The sequence below is a fragment of the Malaya genurostris genome, chromosome 1, assembly GCF_030247185.1.
Source record: "Malaya genurostris strain Urasoe2022 chromosome 1, Malgen_1.1, whole genome shotgun sequence".
Lineage (NCBI taxonomy): Eukaryota > Metazoa > Arthropoda > Insecta > Diptera > Culicidae > Malaya > Malaya genurostris.
In genome coordinates, this window is record NC_080570.1 from 102,311,513 (window position 1) to 102,326,734 (window position 15,222).

Here is a 15,222-nt window from a genome sequence, read left to right on the forward strand (position 1 = left end):
GTTGTCACCGTTAAGATATGCACGCTAAATAGACCTCTTCGACTATGTATTAACTAACTATGTATGCACCCACAAGCGGTGAGGTGGTCGGAACTGCCTACCCAATCGTCGCTACGGGCTCGGACGAACCCCTCGCGAATATGTGTACATTGTGTATATACGGAAAAATGAGCTCAGACCCATTCATCAATATTTGCGGCCTACTGTGTAGAATAGTGCATAGCAGCTCATTGCTGATACCTGAAGCATTCTAACTAACCACAGCCCGAATATGAGAGTGAGACAACGAGCGGGCGCACGTGAAGCAGTCGCAGTTAGAACTTTGCCGGGTCGAGTCGTAGTTTCGCGATAGGCACTCCGCGGAGTTTTTTTATTCTGTTTGATATTTGTACAATCGATGGGAAGCAAATTTGGAATTAGTAAATGGGAGGTAGAAAATTTAATTTCGATGATCGGTGTGTGGGAAACATTCTAATCCAAGTTAGTATTGATGGAAAAAACGTCTGCTGCAGTTGATCGTGCCTTGTGTGACAGGTTATTGTTGATTGTGTACGGTGAACTGATTGAACAGCTACCGGTTTGGGACGGTCGCCTACGATGAAAATTATAGCTATCCGGTTCCGAGACACTAATCATCGTTATTGTGTAAGAAATAGCAGCGGTGAGCGCAGTTCAACATTGGCTGAAACCAAGAAGTTCTAGTGTGACTCAATACTATCTTCAAGTTTGGAGTAAAATGGGTAGGAATCAAATTTCATTATTGGCTTACGGCCAACCGGTCGATGTGCCGTGATTGAATCTGTGTTGACACGGAAATAGCTTCCTCGTAGAAATGAGTTGGGAGTGATGCCAACATGGCCTACAAAAACACTATCAACAGTTTAACATGAGACGAGTGTTCGCTGTCTAGACTGACAGAAAAACAAGTATGATGAAAAGTAAGAGTTTCCTCTGTTAGGAATGGGAGTGGAGACAGCAGGGACAGAGGTTAGCATCAGGTTGTTTAGTGCATTTTTTTATTTAGTCATCCACCTGTCGCTTCGTACATGACTTCACTTCTCGTGTGAATGCATGTACGGAAATAGCACAACGAAAATATTACAAAAGACTTATTTTAGCGCTTGTTGGAATGAGACTTATTAGGTTAAGCGTAATTATATCTCCACGCTACATTTATGTGCAGCGTTAGAAGTTGGATCTGTGAGAGATTCATTGGATTCATTTTTGTGATGCGCTCAAGACATTTCGAATAGTGAATCAGAAACTTACTTTGTTAGTTTGACTGCGTTTTATTACACATTATTTTCTAAAAATTCAGTGCAATCTGTTTTGGAGTATTTCTTGTATATAATGTTTGTGCATAGTTCTTTGGCTTGAGAGAGGTTTTTTTCCTCATGAATACGTTTATTTAATACGGTATGAAACATAAAACATAAACATGCGTGTATTTGACAAAAATCGTCAATTTTGTATAATTTAATATAATAATCGAATTTTTTTGTGCATTTAATTTTATTTTTTCATTGCCATAGAATATTGAATTTTCCAGTATATGTTTCTACTGGCTGTCCTTGAGTTTCTTTAGTATTTATTAGTTGCACACTGGAAAAGAAATATTTCACCATATTTGTTTCATAATACATGTTTAATTGAAAGCCAAATTTCTGTCAATTCCATCAGTGGCTGTAGTTGAAGACAGTTACAATCTGTTTAGTTATAAAAATGTATGGGTTATAACTTTGAATTCGAAAACAATGTACAATTTCCAATATAAGAATTAACATGTCACAGTCGAACAATCACGTTGCCTAAAAGGAAGCGTGCTAAAAAAAATCGAGCCAAAATGCTACGCTGAAGAGTACTGTATTCGATCTTTTCATCACTCAGAAAAGATTGTGTTGAAACTTGTTCCTAAGTTACGCCATTTCATCGGGCTTCGCTCAAAACCCCAACTATTGGGATATGACGAAAAAACGATATCTTCGTGAATAGTTGACGAATTCTTACAATATACGATTTTACAATTTTCAAGGTCAATTGTGACAGATATTGTCAATAAAGCTGAAAACTTTGATATACAATTTTGCATAACTCGGGAAGTGATCAAAGTGAGATCCAAAAACAATAGCATACATACATCCTGGAATACCTTTCGTTTGCAACTAGTTTGGTCAAAATCGGTCCTGCCTTTTCTGAGATTCACATCTCTTTATTTCACATACACATACATACGCACCGACATTTACTCAGTTCGTTTTCCGAAGGTTGAGTGAACTCTAAACTATTTCTCATATTCATAATAAAGGTAGAAAGGTGAAAAGATAAAACTGCATTTCTGGGCCACCGATAAACAATTCTTCATATCTCGACACCAATCCATTGTAAAGAGTTCATGAATTCGGTATATTTTCTTGTAATAGGGGAAGGTGGGGTAAACCTCCGAGGCAAAATGCAATTTTTTCACTGAAATTTTAATGAAACTGAAAGTCCGTCATGACAATAGATAATAGATATTGTTTTAGGTCATCCTGCCTCTATGTTCAGATGTATATTTTCTATGTTTTTCACAATCGGGCGTATATTTCAATGGACAATATTAAATGGTTTTGAAAAATAAGATATTTCATGTATTTTTCAATGCATCCAGCGAGTATTGGTTCGTAATTTTGAGAAATAATGTTGACGGGACGTTAGTTAAGATACAGAAACATTTCCTTGGAGGGTAGATTTTACCCCATTTATCTTTAATATGCTCTGCAACTTTTCCGAAAAAATGAATTATCCATCACGCAATATAGGCAAATTAAAAATTTAATTTCACTTCGAGATGGATTACAGAGATAATTCAAGATAATAAATGAACGGTAAACACGGTCAATCATAGAATGTACTTAAATTTATTGTTTTCTCTTCCAATCTTCGTTTCTAATACTTTGGAATACATCTCAATGCATACCGAAAATTCGAAAATTATTCATTCACATTTACTGGCGATAACTGTGAACTGAAATGGAGTAATTCTGTAAACTGAAAATCGACTGTGAAATCTGTTGAAACAGGAAGGCCAAATTCCACAAAAGGAATGTAATGCCAAGACTTTGCTTTGCGGAATAATTTTCTGTCATCGAGCTGATGTTCATGCCTATTCATTCGAACTTGTTCACTGTCGGCGGCTGAGACAAAGAGACAGGTGGGTTCATTCGCTCTTGAAACGGAGCTAGCGAAACTTCAAATTACCATTTATTTCGTTTTCATCAAAATAATTTCATTCGAAAAAGAAATTTTACCGCACTGGTTGTAACTAGGAAACTGTCACTTGTACAAAAAAAAGTGTCCAAGAAGGAGAGCGCAATGGACTATAAAGGAAAAAAGTGGAACACTTTTCCACGAGTCAGAAAACTACCCGTAAAAAAAGGAAGGGTATGTAAAGTCAGAGACATAACTGGGTGTCGTGAATACGAATAAAACTTTCACGCTTTCTGCTTACTTCCGAATATCAATTAGTTGATCAATTGTGTGAATTGTGCATGGTTTCCTCCTTTTCACTACAAGAATGTGAAACGATGTACCTAAACGAAAGTGCGGATTAGTTACATCAAATATTATGACACACCATTAAATATCACGAAATAATCAGTATATCTGTTTATTTGTTTATTTGGAGCAGGGAAAAGACCACTGGAGCTGAGCATCACCAAATTTTAGCTCTCTCTCCAGCAGGCATAAAACCTCTCATCTTTTGTACCAACAGGTTATAATTATACAAATGATACATTTCCTTAAATTACATTGGTTACTACCAGTGCGGTAAAATTTCATTTTCAATCGAATAATATAAGATGAAAATGAAATTTATGGCCGCTGACCGTCAGCATATCCCTACTAATTCATTTGACTTTTGCTGCTATTTTCAAGTGAAGCTCCCGGATTTCATCGTCAGTTGAATAATCGTTGATAGTCATTTGAAGTTTTGCTTGCTCAGTTTCAAGTGCCAAGTAGTGTAGCTCCTTCATTGCTTTCGCTCTTGGTAGTAATTATAGTAATATTAATATTATAAATGGAGTAAAGTATTAAAAATGAAAACTGAAGGAGGAAACAATTAATTTATGTGTATTCTGTGATTGATATTTCTGCTATCTGGTTTGTCTTTCATGTATTATCTTGAACCAATTGGAATGTTTACATGAACCTCATTTGAAGGCCGCTCTCACACTATTGAAAGAGATATTTTGTTACTTCAAGAGATCAACTGACGGTGGTTAACCTGAGCCTCGATTGAAGAGAAACGATTGATGACTGAATGCTGCCCGTTCGGGCCGTCAGCAAACATTGTGTGTGTCAGAGAGTGAAGTTTACTGCATTAGAGAGATTGTCAATGTGTTCCACATTCAGTTTCAATTGAATTGAATGAAGTTTTACAGCACTGGTTACTACTACACACAGCACCATTCTTATCTCTAATACTAATACTAATACAATACTAATAACTAGCGAGACAAAAATCTTAGAAACAAATTCTTTATGGTGTTATGAGTTAAGTGAAAATAGAAAACATTTGAGCAACGATTAAATAGATGGCAGATACTAACGAAAGGCTCGTTGTGACCGTAGCTGGTTCTAGCGGAAGGAAGACGGAGAAAAGTATGAGTTCGAAGAACACGACGGCGAATATCGAAGTCTAGTGAGCGTCAGAGTTCAGAACAATCGATTAGAGATTGAAGCAGATCTGCGACGAAAGTTGCCTGAAACACGTCTCTACGAACAGACAATAGATCGAGACCTATGAGCTTGCTACGGTCTGAGTAAGTCGGAAGATTCAGAGGATCTCTCCAAGGAAGTTTACGAAGCGCGAAACGAATGAATTTATGTTGGATGGCTTCTATTCGCTGAATATCATTTTGATTAGAAGGTGACCAAACAAAAGCTGCGTATTCGAGTGTAGAACGAACCAGAGCACAACAAAGCGCTTTTAGGCAATGTATATTCTCGAAACATCTCGTAACACAAAAAATAAATCCGAGTAACTTAGAAGCTTTGTTGATTGTGTAATCCACATGCAGCTTGAAATTCATTTTTGAATCTAGGATAACTCCTAAGTCTTTAACGAACGATTCTCTTTTAAGAACAGTTTGTGAAATAGTGTAGTCGAACTTAACTACTGAGTGTTTTCGTGTGAACGACATAATTGAACATTTCGAGGCGTTTATAGTCATTCTATTTAGTGTGCACCAATTTGTAAAGATGTCTAATTGTGACTGCAGAAATATAGCATCATTGGTAGTTTTGATTAGATGGAAGAGTTTGAAATCGTTAGCATAGAGAAATTTCCTGCATTTTAGCAAAGTATTTAAATCATTTAAGTAGAGCAAATATATGAATGGTCCTAGATAACTACCCTGTGGAACTCCGGAGCTGACAGCAAACGGTGATGTAAAGCAGTCACCAATTTTCACTGACATTTTGCGCCCTATTAGGTATGAGCTAAGCCAACTCAGAAAAGAGCCATTGAAACCAAGTTTACATGTTTACAAAATTAACATGAACAAATTTAATCACATTTGAATGCTTAAATGACGACTTTCCACCAAAAACTCATTACGATTTTTGGAAAATGTCTTCAAAGCGGTATAGCTGTTATGTATAACTGAAAACGAATAATTTTTTGTGTGTATATTTTTGCCTTTCTCTATAGAAAGGTATTAGAATTGCTGGAAAAACCGACTTTCGAACGGAGCCTCGGAGACCCATAGTGTTATATACCATTCGACTCAGTTCGACGAGATCGGAAAATGTGTGTGTGTGTGTGTGTGTGTGTGTGTGTGTGTGTGTGTGTGTGTGTGTGTGTGTGTGTGTGTGTGTGTGTGTGTGTGTGTGTGTGTGTGTGTGTGTGTGTGTGTGTGTGTGTGTGTGTGTGTGTGTGTGCACTTTTAGAAGATATTTGAACGCGCTCAATTTTCTCAGAGATACCGATAAACCTAAACCGATTTTAACAAACTTGGGCTCGTTTGAAAGCTACTGTCGGGTTCAAGTTACAAGATCAAATGGTTGTGACTTTTGTTTCCAGATATATGATGGTATAAGTGACATAACCGACAAAACACGTTGATTTTTACCGCTCTTATATATATATATATATATATAAGGGTGCCAAATTTTTGGGATCACCTCTATTTTCGTTTAAGTTCTAGTGCTCAAAAGTTTAAGCACCTCGAAAAAAGCCTTCATGCAAAATTTAACCTAAATCGGACATGCGTAAGGGGTGCTGCCCGGTGGTAAAGGTTTGACAATTTTCGATCTTGAAAAAGCACCATAGGGGGGAGTACATGAAATTTCCAAAATCGAAATTTTTTTTTGATGCCGAAACTCTTAAAACTGCATGAAACATCGAAATTTAGTGTCATCTCAAAAAGAATTTTTTTTGAAAAAATCAACTTTCTGGGACTTTTATATTTTTTCTAAGTCCCAAAAAGTCGACTTTTTCAAAAAAATTTTTTTTCGAGATCTCGACGTTTCATGCAATTCTAAGCCTTTTGGCATCAAAAATTTTTTTTCGATTTCGAAAATTTCGTGTACTCCCCCCATTGGTGATTTTTCAAGATATATGAAAATTCCACTAAGTGGACTAAGAAGGCTTTGGCTTTCTCTATAGAAAGGTATTAGAATTGCTGGAAAAACCGACTTTCGAACGGAGCCTCGGAGACCCATAGTGTTATATACCATTCGACTCAGTTCGACGAGATCGGAAAATGTCTGTGTGTGTGTGTGTGTGTGTGTGTGTGTGTGTGTGTGTATGTGTGTGTGCACTTTTAGAAGATATTTGAACGCGCTCAATTTTCTCAGAGATGGCTGAACCGATTTTAAGAAACTTGGGCTCGTTTGAAAGCTACTGTCGGGCCATTGATCAAGTTCGAAGATCAAATGGTTGTGACTTTTGGTTCCAGATATATGATGGTATAAGTGACGTAACCGACAAAACACATTGATTTTTACCGCTCATATATATATATATATATATATATATATATATATATATATATATATATATATATATATATATATATATATATATATATATATATATATATATATATATATATATATATATATATATATATATATATATATATATATATATATATATATATATATATATATATATATATATATATATATATATATATATATATATATATATGGGTGCCAAAATTTCAGGATCACCTCTATTTTCGTTAAGCCTTCATGCAAAATTGGACCTAAATCGGACATGCGTAAGGGGTGCTGCCCGGTGGTAAAGGTTTGACAATTTTCGACCTTGAAAAAGCACCATAGGGGGGAGTACATGAAATTTCCAAGATCGAAATTTTTTTTGATGCCGAGACTCTTAAAACTGCATGAAACATCGAAATTTAGTGTCCTCTCAAAAAAAAATTTTTTTGAAAAAATCAACTTTCTGGGACTTAGAAAAATTTTCATATATTTTCTAAGTCCCAAAAAGCGACATTTTCAAAAAAATTTTTTTTCGAGATGACACTAAATCTCGACGTTTCATGCAATTCTAATCCTTTTGGCATCAAAAATTTTTTTTCGATTTCGAAAATTTCATGTACTCCCCCCTATGGTGATTTTTCAAGATATATGAAAATTCCACTAAGTGGACTAAGAAGGCTTTTTTTTTAGATTAGCATCACTGATTACAAATAGGCAACGCAAATGTCAAGCACTAGTTTGGAAAAATGATGCTGACTCTGTGACATAAACACTGAAGCATGCTTTCGTGAACTACTCGAAAAAATCTGAATCAATTGGTGTCAAAGTTAATATCCAAAATTATTTAATAAGAGTATGAAACATATTTTCATGCGACTGTTATGAAAGAAGAGAAAGGCATTATCACACCACTAGGTGGATTAAGATGGGTTTTACCTTTTTTTATATATATAAAAAATAGGTATAGAATTCGCTCAAACTTTCGAAAATTTTTCCGAGGCCCGGAGGGCCGAATGACATCTACCAATCGATTCAGCTCGACGAACTGAGCAAATGTCTGTGTGTGTGTGTGTGTATGTGTGTGTCTGTATGTGTGTTGTCAACTAAGAGGTCGAGATCTCAGAGATGGCTGGACCAATTTTGATCAAACTAGTCGCAAATGAAAGGTCTCCCCGTCACCCAAAACGCTATTGAATGGTTTTGAGATCGGATGTTTACTTTTTGAGTTATTCGAAGTTTTATGTCAAAATTTTCAGTTTTTTGACAGTATCTGTCACAATTGACCTTGAAAACAGAATATGTTTTCAGACTTAGATTCGGCACGGTAATAGCTATCCAACAAGCCATAGATTGTTAAAATCCGTCCATTTTTAACGGAGATATTGTAATTTTTGTGTAAACGGCTTTTCCCCCTATTCCAGCAGTAGGAATTTTGAGCGCTGTATGACAAAGCAATGCTTGGGAGCAACGGAAAACACGATTTTTTATTCTGTTACATACAATTGTTTCTAAGTACCAAAAAGACTGTGTACAGCATCCTTCTTCATGACAATTTGCCTCGGACCGATTTTAGCACGGCTCGTTTTTGGCAACATAATCGTTCGAATATGACATATATAAACCAGATGATGGCAGATTTTTTTTAATTATATTGTTTTAAACTACTTACAGCAATAAATGCTGGAAGAACATAACATCCATATACCATTCGAATCAGTTCGTCGAGATCAGCAAATGCGTGTGTGACAAATAATTTCACTCAATTTTCTCTGAAAATTTCTTTTCTATAAATTCAGATTCATACGAAAATTCGTATGCTCCCAAACAAAGTTGCTGAATTATGTTTGGTTCCGACCTCTGGTTTCGGAACTACAGGATGATATATGAAACGAAATCAAAATTGTGTAACTCATTCTTCTCGTAGATGGCTGAACCGATCTAAGATTCAAATGAAATCTAAGAATCATCTAAGATGCAAATCAAAAGTTTCAATATTCTTTGAAACATCTTGCTCTTCAGTCAGATCCAACTTCCGGTTTCGGGGATACAGGGTGATTAGTATAAAAATATCTATTCCACATAAATTAATCAGGTTTATCGGGTTAGCAGATTTGGATAGTCGATAAAAAAATTAACTTTTTTCAGTTTTAGTGGTATTCAGTTGTCGATTCAGAAGGCACCTAAAAATTTAATTCGTGCTATGATTTCTCAAAGATGTCTTCACTGATTTTCAAATATTTTGAAACAAATGTAAACTATACAGCTTCTCAGGTGCATTTATCTGAGTTCGGCCATACCGATTTTAGAATTCCGGTTCCAGTATAAAATCGTTTCTCAAAGCTCAATCGTTTTCTCAAAAAAGCCTAATCAAATTTCAGAAACAAAAATTCAAATTGAATTGAACTTATATACAAAATTAATTAATTTTATACATACATACAAAAATTAATGAATTTTATCCAATTAAGCTTCAAAGTTGTACTCAAAACTGTAATTTGTTCGTCATATGGCCATACGAATCGGTTTGGATTATGCTGGTTCCTGAATACCGGCTCTGGAAGTACCTTAAATTACCGTAAACTCTAAAGTGGAACTTACATATCATGGCATGTTTAATCGATTATCACACTTCTAGATTTAAATTCGATTGTATTTGCAGTTTCGACATTACAGAGTAATGAGTGATTACAATCTCAAATTGTCGCTTAAAACGACGGTCATTAAAATAATATAATGAAAACTTAAACACCGAAGAATATTCATGCAAAAAACACATGCGGATTGATAAAAAAAGGTATCATCTCACTGCTAGGTGGATTAATCACGTTTTTTAGATTAGCATCACTGTTCTCATACAAATAGGCAACGCAAATATCAAGCACTAGTTTGGAAAAATGATGCTGACTGTGTGACATAAACACTGAAGCATGCTTTTGTGAACTACTCGAATCAATCTGAATCAATTGGTGTCAAAATTAGTATCTGAAATTATATAATAAAAGTATGAAACATATTTTCATGAGACTGTTATGAAAGGAGAGAAAGGCATTATCACACCACTAGGTGGATTAAGAAGGGTTTTAGAATGTATATTCGATCTGATGCAGCTTCATCTTGGACCCCATTTTACACAATTAACTGTTACCGAGTTATGATTCGAGGAAAGCATATGCACAAAATACATTAGTCTTGAGGTGAATTGATCTCTCCACCCGTGCGAAGAAAATGATTTGCCATGCTAAAGACTTATGCAAAGTTTCATCCAAGTTGGTCCTGATTTTATCACATTTTCTGCCTTTTTTAATTCTTGGAATAAATTCTTTTACTTTACTTAAACATTGGCTAAATATTGTTTATCAACGACGAGAACCTCGATTTCTATCTAGAAAAAAACTCTAAAGATCTCAATTATTTATAATCGTTTTTTTTTAGAATCACTTTTCTGATAACATCGCTTTGTTTTCGTTCCCTAAATATAAAATTAACAAATGCTCATACAATGGTAGCAACCTCCCCTGTATAGCTTTGCTAGCATTGCGTGCTAGACGATGAATTTAATTACTGTCTCGAAAACAGGTCGCACCATTTTGGATGACCCCCTATTTCGGTCGTAATTACCGACGTTGATATGATTATACTGATTCTGCATCAGCATAGTTGAACGGCATGCAGCGTGGCAGAATCTAAACAAAAAAGATTCATTGAAATACGAACGGCAATACTCACATTCCATATCGAATGGTCTCCTTTGCATGCACAACACGCAAAACGTTCAAAACTAAATACTGACAATGCACAGTGGTCCGCCGGATTCACAATCTAGGGAAGAAAATGCTTGGGGCTTAGCATTATATTTTGGAGTAAAACAAATGATCAGTGTCAAAAAAACCATCTTAAGATATGTGTGGTAATAATGTAGATCTTATTATTAAATTATTTTCCGGATGGGATGTACTCTTCGGCAAAATTGTAGAACAACTTATATCAAGCAGTTTCGATGAAGACGCTACTGTGGTATCTCAAACGGTAGGGTGTTCTTCAGAAAATCTGTCTTGTATTTAAAGTTTAAGTTTTTTGATTGAAAACCCAAGCTCTACAAATAAGGGTTGTATGAGTGATATTTACAATTATGTTCAGATTTTAATTGAAAAAATTTTGCCTCATGATAGGCAATTATGTTCCTTACCAACTCTATGAAGCATGATGAACACTTTTAAGAAACTATTTGTTTTTAACTTTTTTGTCCAATACTAAAAATTTTTGTAAATAACGGACAACTATCGAAAGAGTATCTTGTGAATAGTGCAATCTTTTCATCGCAACACAATCAGAAAATAGTTTTCGTAACACCCTAGTAATTAAAGCTACTCTAATTGCCCCTATATCTAAACCACAAAAACTTTTGTCCTCCTAACAGTTCTTCCTGTTCCGACCCCTCGGTGCCAAGTATCTACCGATAAAAATTGTTAGCGATTATGAGTGTCATACTCGATCTCCTGGTACAATAGATTTGCATGAAAAATGACGCTATGGTAGGTTGATTTTTATTTTTAGCTCTGAGTACTGATTATTGTTTTGCTTCTACGTGTAAATAGAAAAAAAATACAATAGAGAACTAAACTTTATACTAAATGAAATCGGAATATGCTCCAGTGAGTTAGAACTTTATCAGATTCTGCATAATACATGAAGACGATCCAAAGTGATTCGAACCATTGGCAATAATAATCTAATTTTACTAATTTTTAGGTTTTCCCTTCTCTAAAGAGCACCCAACTATTTTAAAATCCTATTCACCAAAAAAAACATTACAATAATCCAAGAGTTGCAGCTGTTATATTGTTATATTGTTGATGTTATATTGTTAGTATTGATGGAATGATTGAAGGATCGAAAATGATTTGTTTAGAAAATAGGACTGTGCAAACACAGGTAGGAAAGGTCATGAAGTCGGTTTTCCGGCACTGCCATTGTTTACTTTAGGTGGGCTAACTCTAAAATGGAAAAACTATCGGAAACAAGTATAAGCGTTCATTTTTGGAGCAATTGAAGGCCGAAATCGCTGTGACGTTAGAAAAATATGTACCAGTACACACGAGCGTCGCTATCATAGCTAAAACCAACGATTTAGGATTCCAATTGCATCGCCACACACTAAGCCCAATTTGGATTGCAATCTGTTTCCAAATTTCAATCTATTTCTGAAAAATTGATGAGAGATTCGTTTTGCAGATTTCGATCGTTACTTGCAGAACCAGAAACCGAGAATCGATTCTGCCAAAATAAGTTTGTATGGCCATCATTTGGAATGCAATGATTTGAGACATATTTAGTTTTATTACATTCTTCACACAAAAAAATAAGGGAGCCATTTCAGACTACTCCTTTTTATACTATTCACGAGTGATCTATGCAATGAATTGTTGTCATTTAAAGCAAATATACTATATATCAATATGGATCACTCTTGTGTTTTACGAGGCACACCACAGTGGCAAAAAAGGTTATTTATACACTACAATTTTTGCTATACACATATAACAGCTTCTCCGATCAGTACAGTACGAAAAAAAGCTGTGAATATGGCTTAAATTTCAATGTTTTACTAAATCGAAAGAAAACACATTGTTAAGTAAAAAATCTCTTTTGAAATAAATGTATGTGAAATTTATTTTCTATCTCTGTATAACTCTAAGTTTCAGCGCATGAACGAAACGAATGATTCGTAAAGCTAATTCCAGAATTTCGACAATATTTACGAAGAAAGCATTGCAATTTCTTGATTTTAGAAACCAACCTACTTGTATTCAGGCTTATGATAATGATGATTTCCGATTCTAGTGGTATAAATATATCAAGTCGCTTTACTTCCGCGGACCCACACGGACCGAAGGATGCGGCCAACATGGATATTCGCCAACGCCATATGGAAGACCCTCATGCAATATTCAATTCACCGGCCACTACCGATCGCCAGCTGAAAGCTAAATTCTCGAGAATCCGCTACCGCTACATTACATAAGTTTTAAGTTAGTCGTAATTAAGATTAGTAAATACCCTTGGCATCTTAGAGCTTAAGCAGTGTGCCTTAACATTATATTATAATATTGAAGTCGCTTTACTTTCAGAAAAGTTTTTTTTTATTTGCTGGTGTGTCAACTTGAAAGGGCTGGGACCGATAGAGATCTATCTTACCCGTTTAGGTTATATGTTCGATTATGTTATTATTTTATTATTTTCGATTGTAAAGGTAGTTTGTAGTTTACGCAGTGACTCCCGGTGATAGTTTCGCGGCGTCGCAACACTGATTTACTCCAGGACTTTCTTCCTCGAACAAAAAATACAAAAATTCTCGTCGCACTAGCTCACGCGTTGAGAGCCTCACCGGAAGTCTTTCAGAAAAGTTTAACACCACTTCATCACTTTTGAATTTGGAAACGATAAGTTTAGGGGTAGATGGGGTAAAACGCACCCCCTAAGGAAATGTACACGGAACGACCGAAATTAGCTCTGCGCCTAATTCGTATTACTGTTTTTGAATTAGTTGATTTTAACAACAAAATTTCCAAAATAACTATAAAATTAGTTAAAATTGAGAATTTACTTTGCTGAAAAAACTCTTAGTTGTAGAGAATGTGTTTAGTTGGTGAATATCCTGGACTCAAACCAGCAATATTTCAATCCAACACGAAATTCTCATTGACAACTAATTTTGTTATTAAAATCAGAAAATTTGTTTCTATTTATCTATCACCATCATTACTGAAGGACAGCACAAAAAACCAAAACTGAAATGGGTATTATTAACAACTTTATTAGCCAAAAACTCATGAGAAGTGTCAAAGCAACACAATCCATTAAAAAGCTAAAAAGGACAGTCTTATTGAAACTACTTGAACATTGTTTTGATGTTTTTCGCATGCGTTCGATATATCTTTATTTAAATTTCTAAACCGATATGTAAAAATGTCGTAAACTGTTAGTGGAAATCGTATTTATTCAGAATTTGTGCGCACTTGAAGCGATTGTGCGTAATAATGTTTTTACGCAGAACAGTGAAGTGAATTTCGAATGTTTCACTCTAATTGTGATGAAGTTTTTTTGTATCTTCAAACCTTCCGAGCTGCGCCGTCCGGTGTACTACTTGTATTCGGTTTTTGTTTTCCGAGTGCTCAAAGTTTTCAGTGAGAATGAAGAAAACAGTGATTTAGAAGAAAAAAAAAATTCAAAAAGATGTTTACGTTTCGTTTATGTCTTTTTCTCCAACACAACATCGTATTTATACCTGCCAATATAGAAAAGACAACCGCGTCTGAATTTTTTTCGGCAGTAGTGTGCCATCTAGTGGCTAGTAGTCATTAAGGTGTTACCGTTTCGGTGACAGGGCGCCATATAGCTGCAGATTGCAGAAGCCAATTCAACCATTCATATTGGTTGAAAGCAACATTATATTTCTTCAATTCAACTAAAAAATTAGTTGACTGGATATGAAGTGTGCCTTAGCTAAGAAATGACAGTACGTTTAGTTTGTGAATTCAACTAAAAAAAATAGTCATTTCAACAAATATTTTATTATTATTAAGGGATTGAGAATAAAAAATCTAAATCAGCAAAAGTAAGATTTTTTTAGTTGTCTCAAAAAATAACTAACTAAAATCAGCAAATCAACTAAATTTTTCGCGAAAATACTGATTTCGGTCGTTCCGTGTAGCTATATCTTAACTATAGAGAATAAAACGGAAGAGTTTCATGCATGACTATCTTCCGTAATCATTATTTTTCAAAATTACGTACTAATACTCGCTGAATGCATTGAAAAATACATGAAATATCTTATTTTCCAAAACCCTTAAAAATTGTCTATTGAAATAATTTATTTATAAATAAAAATCCCTAAAAACAACGGATTAAAGACAACCACGGGGCAAAATGCACCCTCATAAAGCTTTTTCTTTTTATTTAAAGAAAGCTTCAGACTTTTCGTTGACGAAATATTTGCAGGTGGAAAATTGTTCACTATTATTCATTAAATTGATAACTTATGGATAATTTTTGAAAGGGAATTCTTGAGCATTTTGCCTCACACAATTCGGGTCGTTTTGCCCCCAAAAATATGAGACGATAAATTTGACGATTTATCTATAAAATTGCAAATACATCGTCTGTATTAGAACTAATTTTAGAAACCCGAATGATTGGCAAAAAAATTCACTGGTTACATAATTAAAATCGTCT

The 15,222-nt window shown here is 34.9% G+C and overlaps 1 protein-coding gene across 2 annotated transcripts in view; it reads left to right on the forward strand.

Moving 5' to 3' along the window:
• Positions 1-303: 303 nt before the first annotated feature.
• LOC131425277 (proton channel OtopLc) overlaps positions 304-15,222 on the forward strand; it is a 125,634-nt gene continuing 110,715 nt past the window's right edge. For both annotated transcript variants that reach the window (XM_058587033.1, XM_058587036.1), the window contains exon 1: positions 304-740. The gene's annotated coding sequence lies outside the window, so the exon portion shown is untranslated. The remainder of the gene's footprint in view (positions 741-15,222) is intronic.